Genomic DNA, 20,574 nt, shown 5'->3' on the forward strand with positions numbered 1-20,574 from the left:
AGGAAGCTGGATGACGACGAGCCGGAGGAGCCTGGGCAGCCAGAGAGAGAGACCTACTTTTCATGGTACACCCTTTGACCAATTTGAATTTTTCATCATGTGCACTTAATATTTTTTCCTCAATAAAAATCCGATTTTCGTTTTTAAAAAGAACATATTTTCTACTCCAAGAACAAGCTGAGATAAAGAGAAAATAGTATGGTATGAAAAAGCCATAGGATGAGCTATCGGAAATAGAGGAAAGAAAGGGCTGCAAGGAGACGGAAGACGCAATAGCAGAATGTACACCACGCATGCTGGTGGGTGGGCATATGCACGGAGAAATCACACTGATCTCTATATTCAACCAAAGGCTGTCTGTCTCCTTGCAGCTTCCACCACTTTCCCACTGTCCTAGTTCTACCAACTGGGTCATGCAGAGAAGTCCTTTCCCTCTGCCCCATGGCAGCGCTTCAGGTGTTTGAAGATAGAATGAAATTCCCCTAGAACTGTGGCTGGTACCTATAAATATCCGAGCTGGCCCTCTCACAGCGACTTCTCTCCCCCACCACATCTTGCCACTCCTTTTCTCCAGGACATGGCTTCTCCTGCCCTCGTGAGGCCTGCCCCTGAGGTCAAACGCTCCTCTTAGGCTGGGAGCTCAGAGTGGGGCCGAGATGAATCCAGGTTGGGGCCATCTGTGTAGTTGTCTCACACTCTCTGACTTGGACAGAGGCGCCACCTTCTTCAGTACAAACTGTGGACCTCTGGAGCCTGATGGCCTCAGAGACTGTCCAATTCCCACATTTTAAAAAATGGGTAGGCTGGGCGCACGGGGCTCACGCCTGTAATCCCAGCACTTTGGGAGGCCAATGCCGGCAGATCACCTGAGGTCAGGAGTTCGAGACCAGCCTGGTGAACATGGTGAAACCCCATCTCTACTAAAAATATGAAAAAGTAGCTAGGTGTAGTGGTGCACACCTGTAGTTCCAGCTACTTGGGAGGCTGAGGCACGAGAATCGCTTGAACCTGGGAGGCGGAGGTTGCAGTGAGCCGAGATCATGCCACTGCACTCCAGCCTGGGTGACAGAGTGAGACTCTATCTCAAAAAAAAAAAAAAAAGGGTAAACTGAGGCCAGGGACAGGGCAGAGACTAGCCTGAGGTCATGGAAACGAGATCTTCCTGTGTCTACTTCTCCTTCCTTTTGTGAGCCCGTGGAAGCTCCCAGAAAGATGGAACCTTGGACAGGTTCCTGGAGAAGTGGGAGCAACACTAACTAGGCTGGTGTTGGAAGTGGCTCTGCTTCCAGGATAGACAGAGAGCAATAGAACCCAAGGCAGGGCAAGCCAGACAGGGCGTGAGGTTAACTTGGGCTTGCAGGAAAGACAGAGGTGAGGCAGGCACCAGCATGCGGTGTGGTGCCAGGGGGAGGGTGGCTATGCTGATGCTTGAGTGTACCGGTGTGTGTATGTGTGTGTTGTGCATGCACACGTGAGTCTGCGTGGTGTGAGGTGTGTGCCTGTGTAAGTGCAGGGACTCTGTGTGCACATATGAGTACTGGAAAATATGCACACTGACAGTGAGCAGGGTGTGTGTGTACCTGTATGCTCTCTGCCTCTGCCATAGCCCTCAGCACACTGACTTGTCTGCATTTGTTCCTAAAGCTGCCTCTTCCCCTGAGCTATAAGCTGAGATTCTGTCTTTAAAAAAAAAAAAAATCTCAGTAGTCCCAATGCCAAGTGCAGCCCATGGCATATAGTAGGTGCTCAGTCAGTGTTTGCTGGACTGACCTGGATTGAATTGAATTGAACCGAACTGAACTGAATTTCCCCAGTCTGTCTCTGTGCATAGGAGTCTGTACCGGGGAGAGTGAATGACTCTGTGCCACGTGGGCAAATGCTCGTGGAGTGTCTGTGCATGCGTGTCTGGGGTGAGTCTTCACATTTACATGCAGGTCTGTGTGCATGCTGTGAACGTGCCCTGGCACAAGCAAATTCAAACCACATGGTGGGACTGTGCATACGTGTGTATGCGTGTGTGTGTGTGTGCGCGCATGCACGTGCCTGCTCCCGCAGCCTTCTCATACATGCGGGCGGCCCACTGGCGCCCCAGCTTCAGCTCAGCCAGGCTTCTTCCCTGTAAACCTGGAGCAGCTAAAATTAGTATGAAAATGGTAGTGTTCGGTTAAAAGGAAGGGGGGTGGGAAGAGATGAGGGTGCCCATGAGTGCTATTTTATTTCTCAGTGAGAGGATAAAGTGATTTTTCCTACATAATTTTTGATGTAGAGGCTAAATTAGGCCAGAGAAGAGGGACAAAGCAACTTTCGCCCTCATTAGTATTCTGGCCGCGTTGGCCCAGGCACGGCAGTTATGTATTTTTGCAAGTATGCATATAATTTATTGTGGAGAACACAATTTACATGGTAGTCGATGCCTGTTTTATAGCCTCACAAATAGATGTATGAACTCAAGCATATAATGGCCCAACCAGCAGGCGCAAATACGTTCTAAATCTTCTAAATGTGCTTCACAAAAATGTAACTGAGGAATATAAAACAGATCAATTCTTGCATGTTATATATTGGTTTTTGATTTACAAATCTAATCTGGGACATTTCTTCAGAAACGAGGGGATTTTTCCCCCACTCCTTCCCCTCCTCTCCTTCCACCAACTTCTCCGTGCACAGACCTTGCCTGCTGGTCAGGTGCCGGCAGGCACTGCCACTTCTGGGATATGTGTAGGTGCCCGTGTGTGTGCTCATGTGTGGGGGGCATGCTCTTGCCTGTCTGCCTGGGTGTGCACTCGTATGCATGTCAGGAATCTGCAGACCTCAGGTGGAAGGGAGAGAGTGGTTTCTCTCCATCTGTGTGACCTCTCCCATTTGAGGCTGAAAATTTGGGGAGAAGGGCTGATGAGAGAACCCCATGGGGGTGTGGGCATTTCTCAGATATGTTCCCTCTAGGCTCCTGCTTAAACGGCCTATTTTCTTCTGAGACCCAAGCTGTCTTCATGACTTATTGGAGCAGAAAAGGGAATGAGGGTCCGAGGGATGAAATTAAACTAACATGTGTTGAGCTGCATTTTAAAGGTGCATTTTACTGAAAATATTTCAATCAACCTACCTTTAGGTACACAGCTTTTTTAAAAGCCCATTCCATCAATAGTTGAATGGACACATAAATGATAGTGTATTCATAAAATGGAATATGATACAGCAAAGAAAATTTGAGCCAACGATTGCTTCCTACAACAAGGGGAATCTCACAAACAGAATGTAAAATGCAAGAAGCTAGACCCAAAAGAGGACCTGCTACATGACTGGATTTATCAAGTCCAGAGCATGAACTGAACCCAACTATTGTGTGTAGAGATGGCAAAACTATCAAGGAAAGCAAGAGTATTTGCCATAAAAGTCAGAATGGTGGTTTTCTCTGGGGAGGAGGATTGGATAGAGTACAGGAGGGCTTCTGGGGAGATGGTAATATTCTTCTTGAACAAGTGGTGGTTTCACGGATATTCACTTGGTGATAAATTACTGAGCAGTACTTTTTAAAAATCCACTTTTCTGTATGTGTCTTATATTTTACAACCAAAGCATTTACAAAAATAGCCCTTAATGACTTATAATAAAAAGCAGGCGCCCCAGCTCCACCCTCCCCAGCCCTGTTTCTCTGAAGGTAACTACTGGTAACCATTCCCGGATGTTCTCTCCAATCTCTAGAAATGTTGTAGAGCTTCTTTCAAATCTCTCTGTCAGTGAAATTGTTTAATCCTTTTTATTTCTGTAAGGTTAGTAGTAAGGTCTCCACTTCCGTTCCTGACTTCAGTAATTTCCGTTTTCTCTCTCTTTTTTTTTTTTTCCTCTCGGTCAATTTAGCTAAAGGTTTGTCAATTCTGTCGATCATTTCAGAAAACCAACTTTTGATTTTGCTGATTTTTCTCTATCATTTTTCTATTCTCTGTTTCATTTATCTCTGCTCTAATTTTTTAATTTGCTTGCTTTGGATTTAGTTTGCCCTTGTATTTTTAGTAAGGTGGAAGGTTAGGTTATTGATTTGAGATCCTCTATTTTAATGTAAGTGTTTACAGCTATAAATTGCCCTCTGGGCACTGCTTTTACTGCATCCCATAAGTTTTGGTATGTTGTGTTTTTGTTTTCATTCATCTCAGAGTATTTTCTAATTTCCCTTGTTATTTTTTGGCCCTTTGGTTAGTTAGGAGTGTGTTGTTTCATTTTTACATATTTGTGAATTTTCAAATTTCCTTCTGTTTTTGACCTTCTAATTTCATTCCTCTGTTGTCAGAAAACATATTTTGTGTAATTTCAATTTTTCTCAGTTTATTGAGATTTGATTCATGGCCTAAGATGCAATCTATGCTAGAGAATGGTCCATGTGCACTTGAGAAGAACGTGTGTTCTGCTGTTGTTGGGTGGAACGTGCTCTTAGATCGCCATTAGAAAGCAGTGTCTGTTAGGTCTAGCTGGTTTACAGTGTTTTAAAGTCTTCTATTTCTTTACTGATCTCCTAGCTAGTGTTCTATCCATTACATCAATGGGATATGATACTTATAATGTACAAGTCACAGCCCTAATTTCAGGAGGTTCACAATCCAGTGGGGGTGGGGGAGCTTCATGTCTACCCAGCTGGGCCACCCCATCCCTGATCTCCAGTACGGGAGGATCGCCCTCACCCCCATACTGTCCTGCAGCCTGGGGTCTTGGGCTGCTGTGAAACTCCCCATCAGCCTCAAGTATCTCCCTCTCTCCCATTCCCAGGGTTACTAACCCTGGTGCAAACAAAGCAGAACAAAGCAGAACTGGAAGAGGTCTCAAAGACCACGTGGAGGTCAACGCCCTTGTGGTACAGATAGGGAAACTGAGGCTCAGAGAGGGGCAAGATCTTGTTCCAAGTCTCCTGGAGCCAGGCCCAGTGATGTCCTATCAATCATCTGCTCAGCCCACAGCACCACGATCCAGTGGCTATGGTGAGAAAGGGACCTGTTGATGTCACCCTCTGTGTCATATCCATTGTGGCAGACAAGGCCAGTATTAGAGGGGGTGAGGGGGCTGTGTTGAATGCACATCCCACAGCACTTAGAAGACCTATGCTTCCATCCTAGCTTGACCACTCTGAGCTGTGTGAGCTTGAGCAAGTCACTCTCCTACTCTGAACTTCAGTTTCCTTATATGCAAAATAGAAAACATCGTTAAGCACTGCCACCACTCATTGAGTCCCTACCATGTACCCAGTACTGTACCACACGATTTCATTCAATCCTCCCGATGGCCTTGGGAGAGGTCAGTACCTTTGGCATAGAAGGAAAGGGAGGCCCTGTAAAGCAAACCACCCACCCAAAGCCACAGGTATTCAACCCTCACCCTCTTAAGGCTCCAAAGCTAAAACACAGAAGCTGCTCCACCACATGGCCCCACATCCACTCTTGCAGTGTGGGTTTACATATTTACGGGGAGAGGCGGGATGCAGGTAAAGAGGGACTGAGCATCAGCTGACACTCACCATGGGATTACTGTTCATTTCCTCAGGTATGATCCTGGCACGGCCAGTTACTGAGAGGTACTTACTGAAGTCATTCCACATGAAATCATCTGATCCCTGGGATTTGCTTTCAACTTCCCTGGCAAAAAAAGAACAAGAAAAAAGAGGGGACAGATGAAACGAGATGGACAAAGCTAATAATTGTTGCAACTGAGTGGTGGGTACTCGGGGTTCATTAAATGCACTCTCCGGCTTTTAATGTTTGAAAATTTTCGCAAGAAAACATGAACGAAAACCCTCAGGTGTCCTGACTCCAGGGCGCCCACCTCAGGAGAGCTGGTGGTTTTCATATAAACTGGCCCCTGCTGGGGAACCCACCTGAACCTCTCAGCGTCCCCGATGCCAGCAGGGGTCTGGTCTCTGGATGGGGTTGGCTGTACGGTCTAGAACACAGGTGTGGCTGCGTAACCACATGTGTTTCCCTGCCTGCCCTGGTCACCCAACCGCAAGGGGACCCACCGTTCCCCAATGTCGGGACCATCAAGACAGCCATTTTCTCCCTTGACCCAGGACAGCCCTCCTGAGGGAAAATGGAAGGAACGGAGGCCTTTGCTTTAAATAATGGCGGGGGGGCATGGACGGGATGGCCTTTCAGTTCCCTTCCCAGACAAACACATCCCAGCTGGGGGTCTTCTCCTGCCAGGAAGGGGAGGCTTGAGCTGGACTTCTAGGCCTCTATTTACAGCTAGCATCCCCATGGCAACAAGCCAGTTAGAGGGGCCTCAGCCCTTCCCCCTGGGGCCACTTATGTGCACCCACCTCAGGAGGGCAGCATTAATAGGCTGGTGCCTGCTCCCAGCTCCCAGGCCTCCCCGTGACTCCTACCCACACCCCACAGACACTGTCCCTGATATAAGGAACCCAGGAGACAGGGACCCCCATCCGTGGCCACACACACACCACACACACACACACACATTCTCTCTCTCAAACTCTCTTCCTCTCACACATACACATACACGCTCACACTCTGTCTCACATACACACACACTCAACACATACACACACAGAAGTATACCTTTCTCTCTCACAGGCACACACACTCACACTCTCCCTCGTCTCTCTCCCTCTCTCTCTCACATACCTGCAAGCACACAGTCTCTCACACACTCTTCCTCCCTCTCACACACACACACAAACTCTCCCGGTCTCTCTCACACACACACCCAGCACACACTCTCTCTCACACACACACCCCAGCACACACTCTCACACCACACACACACCACTCTCTCACAAATGCACACACACTCACGAACACACACTCATGCACATACACACTACACATTCTCATACTCTCACACATACACACTCACACACACATACACAGTATACATTTCTCACAGGCACACACATTCTCCCCCGTCTCTCCCTCCCTCTCACGCACCCGCAAGCACACATTCTCTCACACGCTCTTCCTCTCACATACACACACTCTCACTATCTCTCTCACATACACACACCAGCACACACTCTTACACACACCAGCACACACTTTCCTACATACTCAGCACACACTCTCTTACACACACCCCAGCACACACACCTACATACACCCCAGCACACCCTCTCTTACACACACCCCAGCACACTCTCTTACACACATACACACACACCAGCACACTCTTAACACACACATACACACCAGCACACATTCTTACACACACACACCCCAGCACACACTTTCTTACACACACACCCCAGCACACACTCTCTTACGCACACATACACACACCAGGACACACTCTCACACATGTGTGCCCACACCCTGCGGTCAGTTCAGTGGGAGGAAGGAGGAGACAAACATTGACCCCCTACTGATACGCTCCCACCCGCACACAGTCACACCACAGCGCTCCAGTCTGGGAAGCTCCTGGCTCTGGTGTCAGATGCCAGACACCCCAGTGTGGGCAGCGTGGTGCTACCATGCAGCAGTAGGTAAGCTACAGAACCTCTCTGCCTCAGTTTCCTCATCTCCACCTTGAAAATAATTAGACCAACCACCTATGTCAGGTGTAAAGCTTAAAGTTCATCATGAGAACACAGTAGGTGCCCAATAAATACTTCCTCCTTCCTCCCACTGAACGTGGGAAGATTCTGTTGTCTTGGAAGACTGCTGGGCTCTGGCTTAGTGAGGTCTGGGAGTCGCACAGCTCGGTGGGTGGGCAGGGCTCTGCCGTGGACCAGGGGTCTGATGTGGGCAGCCGAGTGCTTTCTCGGAGCCTCGGTCTCCTCCTCTCTGGGGCCATGAGGACTAACAAGTTAAGAAGGTATTTAGTACCGTGCTTGATATGTCCTCAGTGTTGCTAGTGTTGTAGGAATAAGAATAATGAACAGAACCATGATGCTGAGGATGGCAAAAACTGTCTGTAGAAAGAGGGCTTACTGTGTCCCCAGCTCTCCACTGACACATGAGCTCGGCTGATCCTCGAAAGTCTATGTGAGAGCTAGAATATCCCGATTTCACAGATGGGAAATGAAGGTTTGGAGACATTAAGAAACTCATTCAGGCCACAGAGCTAGAAAGGGGTGGTGTGGGGATTGGAGCCCAGGCAGCCGGCTCTGCGCTGATCTCAGGGCCACAGTGCAGTGCTCGGGAAGCAGTGCTGCTGTCATTATTAATTAGAGAGAGCGGATGAATCACAGATCTTCTCAGCCAAGAGCCAGAGCCCTCACTTGGCAGAAGACAGGCATGAGGACCTAAGTGGGGCAGCTCCTCACTGAGGTCACCCCTGCGGTCAGCAGAGCTCTGGGCACTGCCTGGTCACGTGCCCAACATCACAGGCCCAATCTCGTGTTCCTAGAGTGCCCTCCCCCAGATCAGGCTGCTGAGGAAAATTTAGCATCTGCAGCTGACTGGGACAGCATGGGGACTGGGGGGCCTGAGTGGACTCTCGGTGGCAGAGATCCCTGAATCCTCCCATAAATCCCCCCATATCGTCTTTTATCCCTTCTTCCTCCTTCCCTTTCTCTCTTCCCTCTTTCCTTTCCCCTTAAATAAGTTTGAATGTTTCAGTTCCTTGTAAGCGATCTCTCACCCTCACCAAGAGTGTGCCCCTACCCTGCCCCATTCTCTAAGCTGGACGGCACACGGGGATACCTCTGCCACTTCTGCAGAATCCCTGGCCCAGCCCAAGGAAGCCAACCCCCGCAACTTCTTCGTTTCCTCCTTTGCAGAATTGGGGTATTGAGTCCTAATTCACAAGGTTGTTGTAAGGACTAATGGAGAGAGCTTAGAAAAGCCAGCGCGAGCCAGACAACGGTGGCTCACACCTGTAATCCCAGAACTTTGGGAGGCTGAGGCATGTGGATCACCTGAGGTCGGGAGTTTGAGACCAGCCTGGCCAGCATGGTGGAACCCTATCTCTACTAAAAATACAAAACTTAGCTGGGCTTGGTGGCAGGCGCCTGTAATCCCACCTACTTAGGAAGCTGAGGCAGGAGAATCACTTGAACCTGGGAGGCGGAGGTTGCAGTGAGCCAAGATAGAGCCATTGCACTCCAGCCTGAGCAACAGAGTGAGACTCTGTCTCGAAAAAAAAAAAAGAAGAAAAGAAAGAAAGAAAAGCCCAAAGCGAGGGCGGGAGCAGTGGCTCAAGCCTGTAATCCCAGCATTGTAGGAGTATGAGGTGGGAGGTAGCTGCGACTACCTCCAAAAATTAGGAGGGTATGCTCCACCTCAGCTAACTTTTAATTTTTTGTAGAGACAGGGTCTCCATATGTTGCTTAGGTTGGTCTTGAACCCCTGGGCTCAAACCATCCTCCTGCCTCAGCCTCCCGAAGTGCTGGGATTACAGGCATGAGCCACTGTGCCTGGCACAATACTATTAATTACAGCCCTCCTACTGTGCAATAGAACACCTCCTATCTAACCATAACTTTGTATCTGTTAACTAATCTCTCCCTATCCCAACTCCTCACCCGCAGCTCCCTACTTCTGGTAACCACTATTTTACTCTCTACTTCTGCGAGAACAATTTTCTTAGATTTTACATAAGAATAAGATCATGCAGTATTTGAATTTCTGTGCCTTGCTTATTTCACATAACATAATGTCCTTCAAGTCCATCCACGTTGCCACAAATGACAGGATTTCATATTTTCATGGATTAATAGTATTCCATTGTTTCTATGTACCACATTTTTTCACTCATCCACCATGGACACTTAGGCTGATTCCATATCTTGATTATTGTGAATAGCCCTGCAATAAACATAGGACTGCAGATGTCTCTTTGATATACTGAGTTCATTGCCTTTGGATATATACACAGTAGTGGGATTACTGGATCATAGTAGTTCTATTCCTTCCTGGATCATAGTACTTTCCTTTCCTTTTTCCTTTTTCATTTCCTTCCTTCCCTTCCTTCCTTCTTTCCTTCCTTCCTTCCTTCCTTCACCCCTCCCTCCCACCTTCCTTCCTGTCTTTCTGTTCTTTTCTTTCTCTTTTGAGATAGGGTCTCTCTCTGTTGTCCAGGCTAGAGTGCAGTGGTGTAATCATAGCTCATCACAACCTTGAACTTCTGGGCTCAAGCAATCCTCCCATCTCAGCCTCTCAAAGTGCTTGGATTACAAGCTATTTTTTATTTTTTGAGGAACCTCCATACTGTTTCCCATAGTGGCAATACAAATTTACATTCCCACCAACAGTGTGTAAGACTTCCCCTTTCTCCACATCCACACCAGCACTTGTTATTTTTTTGTCTTTTTGATAATAGCCATTCTAACTAGGGCAAGATAATATCTCATTGTAGTTTTCATTTGCATCTTCCTGATGATTAGTGATGTTAGGGCCAAATGAAATGGCTCATGTCTGCAATCCCAGCACTTTGGGAGGCTGAGGTGGGCAGATCACTTGAACTCAGGAGTTTGAGACCAGCCTGGGTGACATGGCGAAACCCTGTCTCTACAAAAAATACAAAAATTAGTCAGGCATGGTGGCACACATCTGTGGTCTCAGCTACTCATAAGGTTGAGGTGGAAGGATGGCTTGAGCCTGAGAGGTGGAGGTTGCAGTGAGTCCAGATCGCACCACTGCACTCCAGCCTGGGTGACGAGCCAGATCCTGTCTCAAAAAAAAAAAAAAAAAGTGATGTTAAACATTTTTTCATATACTTATTGGTCATTTTCATTTCTTCTTTAGAGGCATGTTTATTCAGGACTGTTGCTTGATTTTTAATCAAATAATTTGTTTTTGTTTTTTTGAGACAGGGTCCCAAGCTGGAGTGCAGTGGCATGACCATGGCTCACTGTAGCCTCAACTTCCTGGGCTCAAGCAATCCTCCCTCCTCAGTCTCCTGAGTAGTTTTCTTCTACTGAGTTGTTTGAGTTTCTTACATCTTCTAGAGAGTAACCCTTTATCAGATGCATAGTTTGAAAATACTTTCTCCCATTCTGTACCTCACTCTGCCGATTGTTTTCTTTGCTGGGCAGAAGTTTTTCAGTTTGATGTCATCCCACTTTCTTCTTCTGCTTTTGTTGCCTGTGCTTATGAGGTCTTATCCAAAAGACCCTTTCCCAGACCAATGTCATAAGGCATTTCCCCCATGTTTTCTTCTAGTAGCTTTATAGTTTGGGGTCACACAGACTCTTAAAGATAGAAAGGACCTTAGAAATCAATTTACCCGACTCTTCACTATCCAGATGGAGAAACTGAGGCACGGGGAGGGGTGTGCTGGAAGTTACCAGCATTTAGGTGGCAGTGTTGCTGGCGAGATCTCCCAGCACAGTCCTTGGATCGAGGGGCAAGGATGGGTGATGTCCTCTCATTGTTCTAAGAGGCTGCCAAAAAATCATGCTGGGGACAGGTGAACCAAGATACTGAGAAAGGGGTGGCATTCGTTTCCTAGCACTGCTGCAACAAATTGCCACAAGCTTGGTGGCTTCAAGAGACAGGAATGTATTCTCTCACAGTTTCAGAGTCCAGAAGTCTGAAATCAAGGTGTCGGCAGGGCTGCTTCCTTCTGGAGCTCTGAAGGAGAATCTATTCCATGTCTTTCTCCCACCTTCTGGAGGCTGCCGGCAATCTTGGTGTTCCTGGGCTTGTAGCTGGGTGTTATTCCAATCTCTGCCTCTGTCTTCACATGGCCTTCTTCTCTATGTTTCTCTGTGTCTCAAATCTCCCGCTTTTGTCTCTCATAAGGAAACCAGCTATTGGATTTAGACCCACCCTGAATTCAGGATGATCTCATCTCAAGATCCTTAATTACATGTGCAAAGATTCTATTCTAAATAAGGTCACATCACAGGCACTTGGATTTAGGTGTTGGCCATATCTTTTGAGGAACACAGTTGAACCTGCTCCGAGAGATCCCAGGGTCACCATGGAGGAGGGGAGAGCAGTAGCAGCCCCAGAGGCGACCCTCTCAGTGATGGCCTATCTTCCCAGGCTGGGGTGTGCCCTCCTTTCTCATTCCCGCCCTGCAGATGAGTAAACTCAGACCTGCTGCTGGCTCCTGCCACCGGGGCCAAGACCAAATGTGTATTGGAGTGCCAAGTCTTTGAGGGACGTTTTTGCGTCTTCCCACTTGAGGGGCACTATGCTGGATTCTGGGGAGGAGCCGAGTTCCTCTTTCTGAGGCTCTCACAGTCTCCCGAGGGAGCGAAACCCAAACTCCCACAAGGAGGCCTGAGACTGCAGGGCAGAGGCCACCACAAAGCTGTGGGGCTGCTGAGGGGAAAAGGAGGAGATGAGGGAGGGCCAGGAAGTGAAGAGAAGGATTTTGAAGGAGAGAAGTGGGGAGGAGGGTCCCATGTGAGGAGGTTTCCATGTGAACCTAAGAGCCCTTGGTTCAGAGAAATGCTGCAGCCTGTGTGATGCGAGGGACAGGTGCCTGCAGGACCCTCCATTGGAGCGCCCAGGCTGACCCCAGGGGATTCTTACCACATCCGGTGTCATGGGCTGCATCCTTGGCTGACCCCTCTGCCAGGCGCTGAGCTCCTGAAAACAGAGGCTAGGCATTCCATCACAGCAGCCCCAGCACGAGGCCTGCCATGCCCCTGGGGAACCTGAAAGTAGAGGACCAGACCCCAATCTCACCTCCGACACATTATTACCCCATTATTACCCATTATTACCATCAGTCACGGACTCCACAGTGTCTTTCTTTTCATGCTTGTGTTTGTTGTTGCTGTTGTTGTTTGTTGTTGTTTTCGATAGGGTTTTGCCCAGGCTGGAGTGCGGTGGCACGATCATGGCTCACTGCAGCCTCGACCTCCTGGGCTCAGGTGATCCTCCCACCTCAGCCTCCCAAGTAGCTGGGACTACGGGCATGTGCCACCCACCCAGCTAATTTTATATTTTTTATAGAGATGGGGTCTCCCTATGTTGCCCAGGCTGGTCTTGAACTCCTAGGCTAAGCGATCTTCCTGCTTTGGCCTCCCAATGTGTTGGGATTACCAGCGTGAGCCACCTCGCCCAGCCTCTTGGTTTCTTTATGTACCAGCATGGATACACACATGCACACACACAACCCCTTCAAGGATTGGAGGCAGCTTGCAGAAAATGCACAACAGGGTAAAATAAAATTTAAATACGTGGAGGTGAAATTGGGACCAAGGGAAAATGTGGGTGGAGATACTAATATCGGCATCATGCATTGAGCACCTGCTATACGCAGGATGCAAATTGGTGCGTCCAGTTTCTCAGGGGAGGAACGGAGCCCAGCAAGGGAGAAGACTGGTCATCTCAGGCTCCCAGAGCTTTACATTTGGAAAAGCTCCTGGAAGTGCCTGAATTCAGTCTTCTACACAAAGTGAAATGCTCTCTACTTCATTACTTCACTGATCATTTGTCAATTTATGCAACAAATCCTTATAGAGCACCTACTGTGTGCCTGCTGATAAGCACTGGTCAGAGCCAATCTCTCTGTGCTCTCCGTGGGTGCTCTCTCTGGTGTTACTTACTCTGTTGCTGTGACACTGCAGGGAAGATGGACACAGGTGCAGAGATGAGGCCCAGCCTGCCAGGGCCTCTTAATAAGACAGACAGTGGAGCCCAGGCCCACCTAGGTTTTCTGGAATGGGAAAGACATCAGTGCTGGGCATTCTCCTACATTGCATTTCATTGAATGTGTCATAACGCATTGTGATTGTGGGCTGGAAGCTCAGCTTCTTGGTCCCTCTGAAACCTCATTAGTAAGGTGGAGATCATTAAAAATTAAAGGACCTAATGTACCAATGTTGGTTTCTTAGTTTTGGCAAAAAATACTATGCTGACTGCTGACATAAGATATTAACAGTAGGGGAAGCTGGGTGGGAGCTTATGGGAACGCTCTGCACTATCTCTGTAACTTTTCCATACATCTGAAATTATTCTAAAGTGAAAAGTTTATTTAAACAATTAAAGGACCTGTCTGACACATTGGTTGTGAAGAAGACTTACTCAGAACACTGTCGTGTTGTTTGGTTTTGTTTTTGAGATGGAGTCTCGCCCTGCTGCCCAGGCTGGAGTGCAATGGTGCAATCTCAGCTCACTACAACCTCCTGTTCCTGGGTTCAAGCGATTCTCCTCCCTCAGCCTCCCACGTAGCTGGGATTACAGGTGCATGCCACCAGGCCCGGCTAATTTTTTGTATTTTTAGTAGAGACGGGATTTTACCATGCTAGCCAGGCTGGTCTCAAACTCCTGACTCAGGTGATGTGCCCACCTCGGCCTCCCAAAGTGCTGGAATTACAGGCGTGAGCCACTGTGTCCAGCCCAGAGTCTCACGTTTTTTGCCCAGGCTGGAGTGCAGTGGCACAATCTTGGCTTACTGCAACCTCTGCCTCCCAGGTTCAAGCAATTCTCCTGCCTCAGCCTCCCGAGTAGCTGGGATTACAGGTACGCGCCACCACACCCTGCTAATTTTTGTGTTTTTAGTAGAGATGGGGTTTCACCATGTTGGCCAGGCTGCTCTCAAACTCCTGACCTCAAGTGATCCACCCCGCTCGGCCTCCCAAAGTGCCGGCATTACAGGTGTGAGCCACCACGCCCCACCAGCACACTGTTAAGCACTGGGAATTGTTACTGGATTTTCACAAACTATTGTGATGGAGATTTCTAATTCCCATTTTTCAGACTAGCCTCAGAGAAGTTCTGTGACTTGCCTGAGGTCACACAGATAGCATCAGGCAACATCTGGATTTGAACTCAGGCCTGACATGCTCCAAAGGCCACAATTCTTCTACCACACTGTGCCCCCTCTAGCATCTTAGTGATTTTAGTGACAAGGACATGACCACTTTGCCTGGAACAGTTCTGTGAGGTGGGAACTGATTATTATAGTTAGAAATGATCAAATATGCCTTCCTGTACATTTTATGTAGGCACATTTTCCTGTAGCTTTCATGGGTTGATCTTGGCTCCACTGCTTAGGATTGCATACAGCACATCTCCATCCTGTGCCCCAGGCAGCCCTCAGGCGTGTTAAGCAGAGTTCACATTCTATGTCGAGGTCAAGCTCCGTGGTACCCCCCATAGCACAGCCAGAATGCATTGCTCAGGCCTCAGTTCCAAAGACCAAATGGATGTCCACCTTCCCCCAACCCTAGTCCCCTGAGCAGGCCCACCTCATTTGGTCAGCTTCCCTCTTTAAGTAAGGGGCTCAGAGCAGACCCAGGGCTCTGGGTGAGGCCCCCTCGTGCTGAGCCATTCTCTTCCTCAAGGGATCTGAACATCTTGGTTCTGCTCCTGCAACCTGGGAGTAAGGTAGCTTTGGAGCAGCCTTCTCTTGCTACCTAAATGAGGTAAGAAGAGCACGATCCAGGCTGCTGGAAGCCACAAGTCAAGAAGACACAGCGTTCATTCCTGGTGTCTCTGTGCACTGGTGTGGTCTTGGGCAGTCCTTTAACTCTCCTAGGCCTCAGTTTCCTCATCTGTAATATACAAAGATCAATAACAATACTTCTTATCCCCTCCTACCTTCCAAGCAGAGCCTGGAATGAGACAGGATGCCCAAGCTGTGGTCCTCCTTCAACCCTTAATATTTCCCTACGGATAAGCACATCCCACGAGGGACCCTAATGCCAGTTTTCTTGCGTTTTTCCCTGGGAAGTGTGTGATTTTTGGGGGGGCAGCAACTCTGTTTTATTTACCTTTAGATTCCCCAGTGCCTAATAAGATTAATATCAGAAAACACTTATACAGCACTTAGTCTGGGCTGGGGTCAAGCTTGTGAGGTAGATCCCGTTATTACCTTTATTTTATAGATGAGGAAGCTGAGACATAGAGAAATCCCCAGTACTGTACCTGGCACATAACACATGTCCAACATCTGGTTTTGTTAGATGGATGCAAGGGTGGATGGGTGAATTAATGAGGGGACTGGTGGATGAGTGTGTGGAGGAGTGGATGGCTGGAAGGATAGATGGATGGACACATGGGTGGGCAGAGGGATTAGTAAATAGATGAGTGTATAGGTGAGTGGGTGGGAGTGGGAAGGTGTGTGGGAAGGATGAATGAGTGGATAGGCAGATGGATGGGGGGATGAGTGGATGGGTGAATTGATGAGTGAATGCATGAATGGATGGATGGATGGTGGCAGGTGGATAAATGGCAGATATGCGGATGAGCCAGTGAATGGATGAAAGAGTAGACGAGTGGACCGGTGAGTGGATGAGTGGTTAAGTTTTTGTGTTATCAAGTCCTGAGAGTGGGGAGGTAACTTTGGGACCATTTAAATGGTGGAGGCATTTAGAAATAGCAAAGAAAGCCTCTTCACCCTAACATTGAGAAGACCCTAGGAGCGGGAGTTCCCCCTCCCATCTGACCCATCCACCCAGCCCAGATCCCTGGGCAGGCAGCCATCTCCCAGGCCTGCAGATCTCTCCTCCCCCACCCCTGACACCGCCCCTGGGCAGCCCCCCATGCCTGCGGATGAAAGGTTGGCAGAGGCAGCGGGTGGGTGGGCGTCTTGTTCCCTCATTGTCGGCCGTAACCTTCCTCCCAGCTGCTTGTTCTGCGTAATGTTACACTTGTCTTCCCGCAACACTTGGATACCCGAGCCAATTTTGTCATGCAAATGAATTCAGCCCATTGTAAATCCCGAGGAGAGGGTGTGGGCCTCGCCAAGACAGCGGGGGCGGGGCTGCGCTGGGATGCAGAGGAAGGGGGTTACAGACCTTTGCTGCGGACCTCTGGCCCTTTCCTCCTAGAATCCAAGACCATTAGAGCCAGAACGAGCCTTAGAGATGGATGCTCTCCAATTATTGGTTAAAAATCTGAGGCCCAGAGAGGGCCAGTGTATTGCCCACAGTCACACAGCCCATTAGCCAGGGTTCAGCCAAGTTCCTGACTCTCAGCCATAACTCTCTGTGAGGTTGAGCTGAGCCTGCCACCTTGAATCTACCCCTGCACCCAACCCAAGCTGCAGGGGAACCCTGAGACCTTCCAGGGTCCAGGACCTCCCAGTAGCTAGCTGTGTTACACGGGGCAGAACTGACATGTGGACTAGGGACACGTCTGGCCTGGACAGCCAAAAGGGTCTAGGGAACAGTCTGTGGGTCTAGGCAGGTGTAGGCACATCTAGGGATGTTGGCAAGGCTGGGCTGACAGGTATTACCGGTTGGGGGCAAGGGTGGAGTGAAATGCCAGGTGTTCTGCCAAGGAGCACAGGCTGGGACCAATGCCAGGACATCATCGTCAGCAAAAGCAAGGGAGACAGTGCTTGGGCACAGGGCAGATGATGAGTGACAGCCCACAGGGCTGCCTGCAGGTGAGCACTGCCTGAGGAGGGCAAGGACAAGGTACCAGGAAACACACACTGCCCGAGCTGGAATGCTGGCAGCGTGTGGTGGGTGGGAGAGGGAGAAGTGACATTTGTTTCAAGGCTGCGATATGCCAGGCACTTCATACCATCCCCAGATAATTCTCACAGTTATGCTGGGAGACAGATGTTGCCTCCACTTTATAGATTAGAAAACTGAGGCCAGGGAGGTTACATGCCTAGCCCCCAAAGTCACACAACTTGAAGTGGAGATTTAACTCTAAATCCATGAGATGCAGGCATTCCAGAGTCTATGCTCTTTCTGCTCCACATTCTGCCACTCCTGCCAGACTCTGCCATCAGTTAGCCCCTTATTGAGTTAGTGACAGCTGGGGACAGTGGGGGGCAGGGAGTTGATGAGGGCAGTGGTCACGGGAAGAGCCCAATTTTCCAGGAGGTGAGCGTTTCCAGCTATTTGGAACACTCAAGGGCTCCCACTGATGCACTGGATAAAGCCCTGTCTTCTTCCTCTGGCATTTGAGGTTCTTCCCAACATGCCTCCCCCTCCCCTATGCACACACCCTCCTCCTCACTGTTCCCATTCATCTCACGCTCTTCTTTGCCTCCAGGTCTTCGCACAGGCTGTTCCCTCTGCTTGGAATGCCCTTCCTCACCGTGTCCACTATCTAATCTTCGAGTCTTGACTCAACTGACCCCTGGACTCTCCATTCCCCACCCTGGACCAGGCTGGCTCCTCCCTCATCTGTACTCCTGTAGTTTTCTCACTCACTGCACTGGTTGTAAGAACTTACATTGTGTTGGTTTTCCCCACTAGTCCTAGAGGGCCAGAGTGGCTCCTGATTGCTCATACTGCAGACTCTGTGGTCAGCGACCCCCAGGCTGACCCTCTAGACTCCCCAGTGTCTGTCTGGAGCCCCTCTTCCAGTCTGTAGTCCATCTCCCCCTCAATCACTAAATCCCCATGCTGTTGATGCTGCCCTTCTCAGTTGGCCTGAGCCAAACCAAATGCAGATCAATCAACTGCTAAAAGCACTGGCACTCCCAAGCCTGGCCCAGGTCATTCTGAGGAGGCAAGAGACCAGAACAGCCTCAGATATGGGCTCAGGGCCCCTGGGCTGGTGGCAGGGCCTTGGGTCCCCTCTTCCCCTGATGGCTGCGAGCATGCACCAGCACTCTCCCGCCTGGCCAGCTTCCCAGGCAGAAGCAACCCAGAAGGCAGGATGCTGCCAAAGAAAGCATCCAAGGTTTTCCCGTGGCCGCGAGACCCAATCTTTTGTCCAGTTCTGCCTGGAGCCTGCGGTGTGCCCTGAGCTGGGCCATTTCTTCCCTGGGCTCAGTTCTCATCAACCAACTGAGAGGAACGGACTCAGACAACATCAAGGCCTCCCCTTTGTGGGAGCATGTGACAAGGATAAAACGTTCACTTACAGCTCAGATGCCTTTCCCTGGAGGCCCCACCCTGGGTCAGATGAAGGAAGCAGTGCTGGGCAGTCCAGAAGGTCCTTAGGGCCACCAGAGGAACGATCATTACAAAGATAATAACAGGCTTACCGAGCACTTAGTGTGTCCAGGCAACATGCTAACAAACCTTCTTCTATAAACTATTTCATCAGTCCTTTCAACCACCCTATTAAGTGGGCTACGTTATTCTTCCCATTTCACAGATGGAAAAGGGGCCAGTGAAGGGTCCTCCTCCCAGGCTACACAAATCCCAGTTCCACTGACCCAGCCTCTAGTCTTTCACTGCACAGCTTGTCCCCATCTGGCCTTAGGCTTGGCTTGAGGACACTGTGAGCCTCTCTGCCCAGGTCTGCCTGCCCCCTTTGCTGGAGAGGGTGGTTCCATAGTAGATGGAGGGAGGAGGATGGCTGGGGGGATTACACACAGAGCGCCCCTGACCAGAGTGCCTGCACATTCCCCAGTGCCTGGTTTCTCATGTGCACTCCATGAAAATCTGCTGGAGGAAGGGAGGGAGGGAGGGGCCATAGGTAGCTGGTGTTAACAGTATATGACCCTCCACATCTCCACATGGACAGTGCGCTGGGTTATGGGAGGCTCCCATCTCTCAGCCACTGCACAGGGGAGGCATGGATCTGGATAAAGACCCCAGAATCACAGGAACCTGCTCTGCCCTCCCTCAGTGGGAGGCCTCAGACACACCCCTTCCCTTCTCCAGACCTCAATTTCCCCCTCTGTGCAACGTCAGAATGGAACCAAAAAACTGCCTGCACTGCACCCTCCCCATTGCTCTGCCACAAACCCCCAGAGCTCAGGGAGCCCCTGGGTGCCCCCGACTGGCACCCCTGCAGCCGACCATGCTGCGGACACCATCCAAGCACTCCTCTCGGCCATTCATCCAGGGCCGCGGGGTCCTCCAGCTGCCCACACTCATGCCGCCGCCTTTTGCTTTTGCTGGCATAATGTATGCCCCGTGCTGCCGCCCCAGTCACTCAATCCCGGCCAGTCTGCGGAGGTAGAGATAGTCCTTAATGAGAAGAGCCTGGGCTTTATCTGCTTTCTACTTCAGCCATTATCTCCCCCAGTCTATAGACACGCAGTTACCTCTGACAATAACGCTCAGAGGCAACAAATGCTGATGAGTTTTCTATGCAGTCCGCACAATAAGTCTATCAAAACAACCTCGGAAAATTATGAACCCCCGTGACAGACAAATACAACCAGCTTCACCGTGAATTTAGAGCCCCAACGCTACGTTTCTTTTAATTCTTCAGGCTTCCCTTATCTCTGCTGTTCCTCTTCTGGTGAGGAGATAACAGTAATTCTTCTCTGTGCTGGGTTTTTTTTTTTTTTCTTTCCCTGCCCCCCCTTGCTTTTTTTTTTTTTTCCACCCACTGAGTGAGATGTTTTCCGTGTCTTTCTGCTTGCTAAAGATAAAGGGTTAAAGACCAACTTATGTTGGGTGCTGGGAGAGGGGGGAGGGGGCAGAGGAGAGGGGAAAAAAAGTAATCAGCATTCAAGAGATTGCTATCGGAGAAACCGCGCAGAGAACAGTAATTTTGCTGGCTTCGGCGAGGGCTCTCTCCACTCCCCCCCCTTTTTTATGAATGCACATAATGCCTGGAGTGTTGGGGGCAGATAAAAGAATTAGCAGCAGCCAGGGGGACGGAGGCCTGGAGAACAGGGGAGAATTAGAATGTCTATCTTTGTCTCTTCCGGCTCATCCAACCAGCAGAGGCTCCCGGCTCGTAAACAATTTAATCTTTTTGCTACAGTTAAAATACAAAGACAGCAAGCCTCCTTCTTCCAAATGGAAAAGGGAGGAGGAGCAGGACAGGAAGAGGAGGATTGGGTTGGGGGCTTGTGGGGGGG

Source organism: Colobus angolensis, unplaced genomic scaffold (assembly GCF_000951035.1).
Source record: "Colobus angolensis palliatus isolate OR3802 unplaced genomic scaffold, Cang.pa_1.0 Scaffold37, whole genome shotgun sequence".
NCBI classification, from domain to species: domain Eukaryota; kingdom Metazoa; phylum Chordata; class Mammalia; order Primates; family Cercopithecidae; genus Colobus; species Colobus angolensis.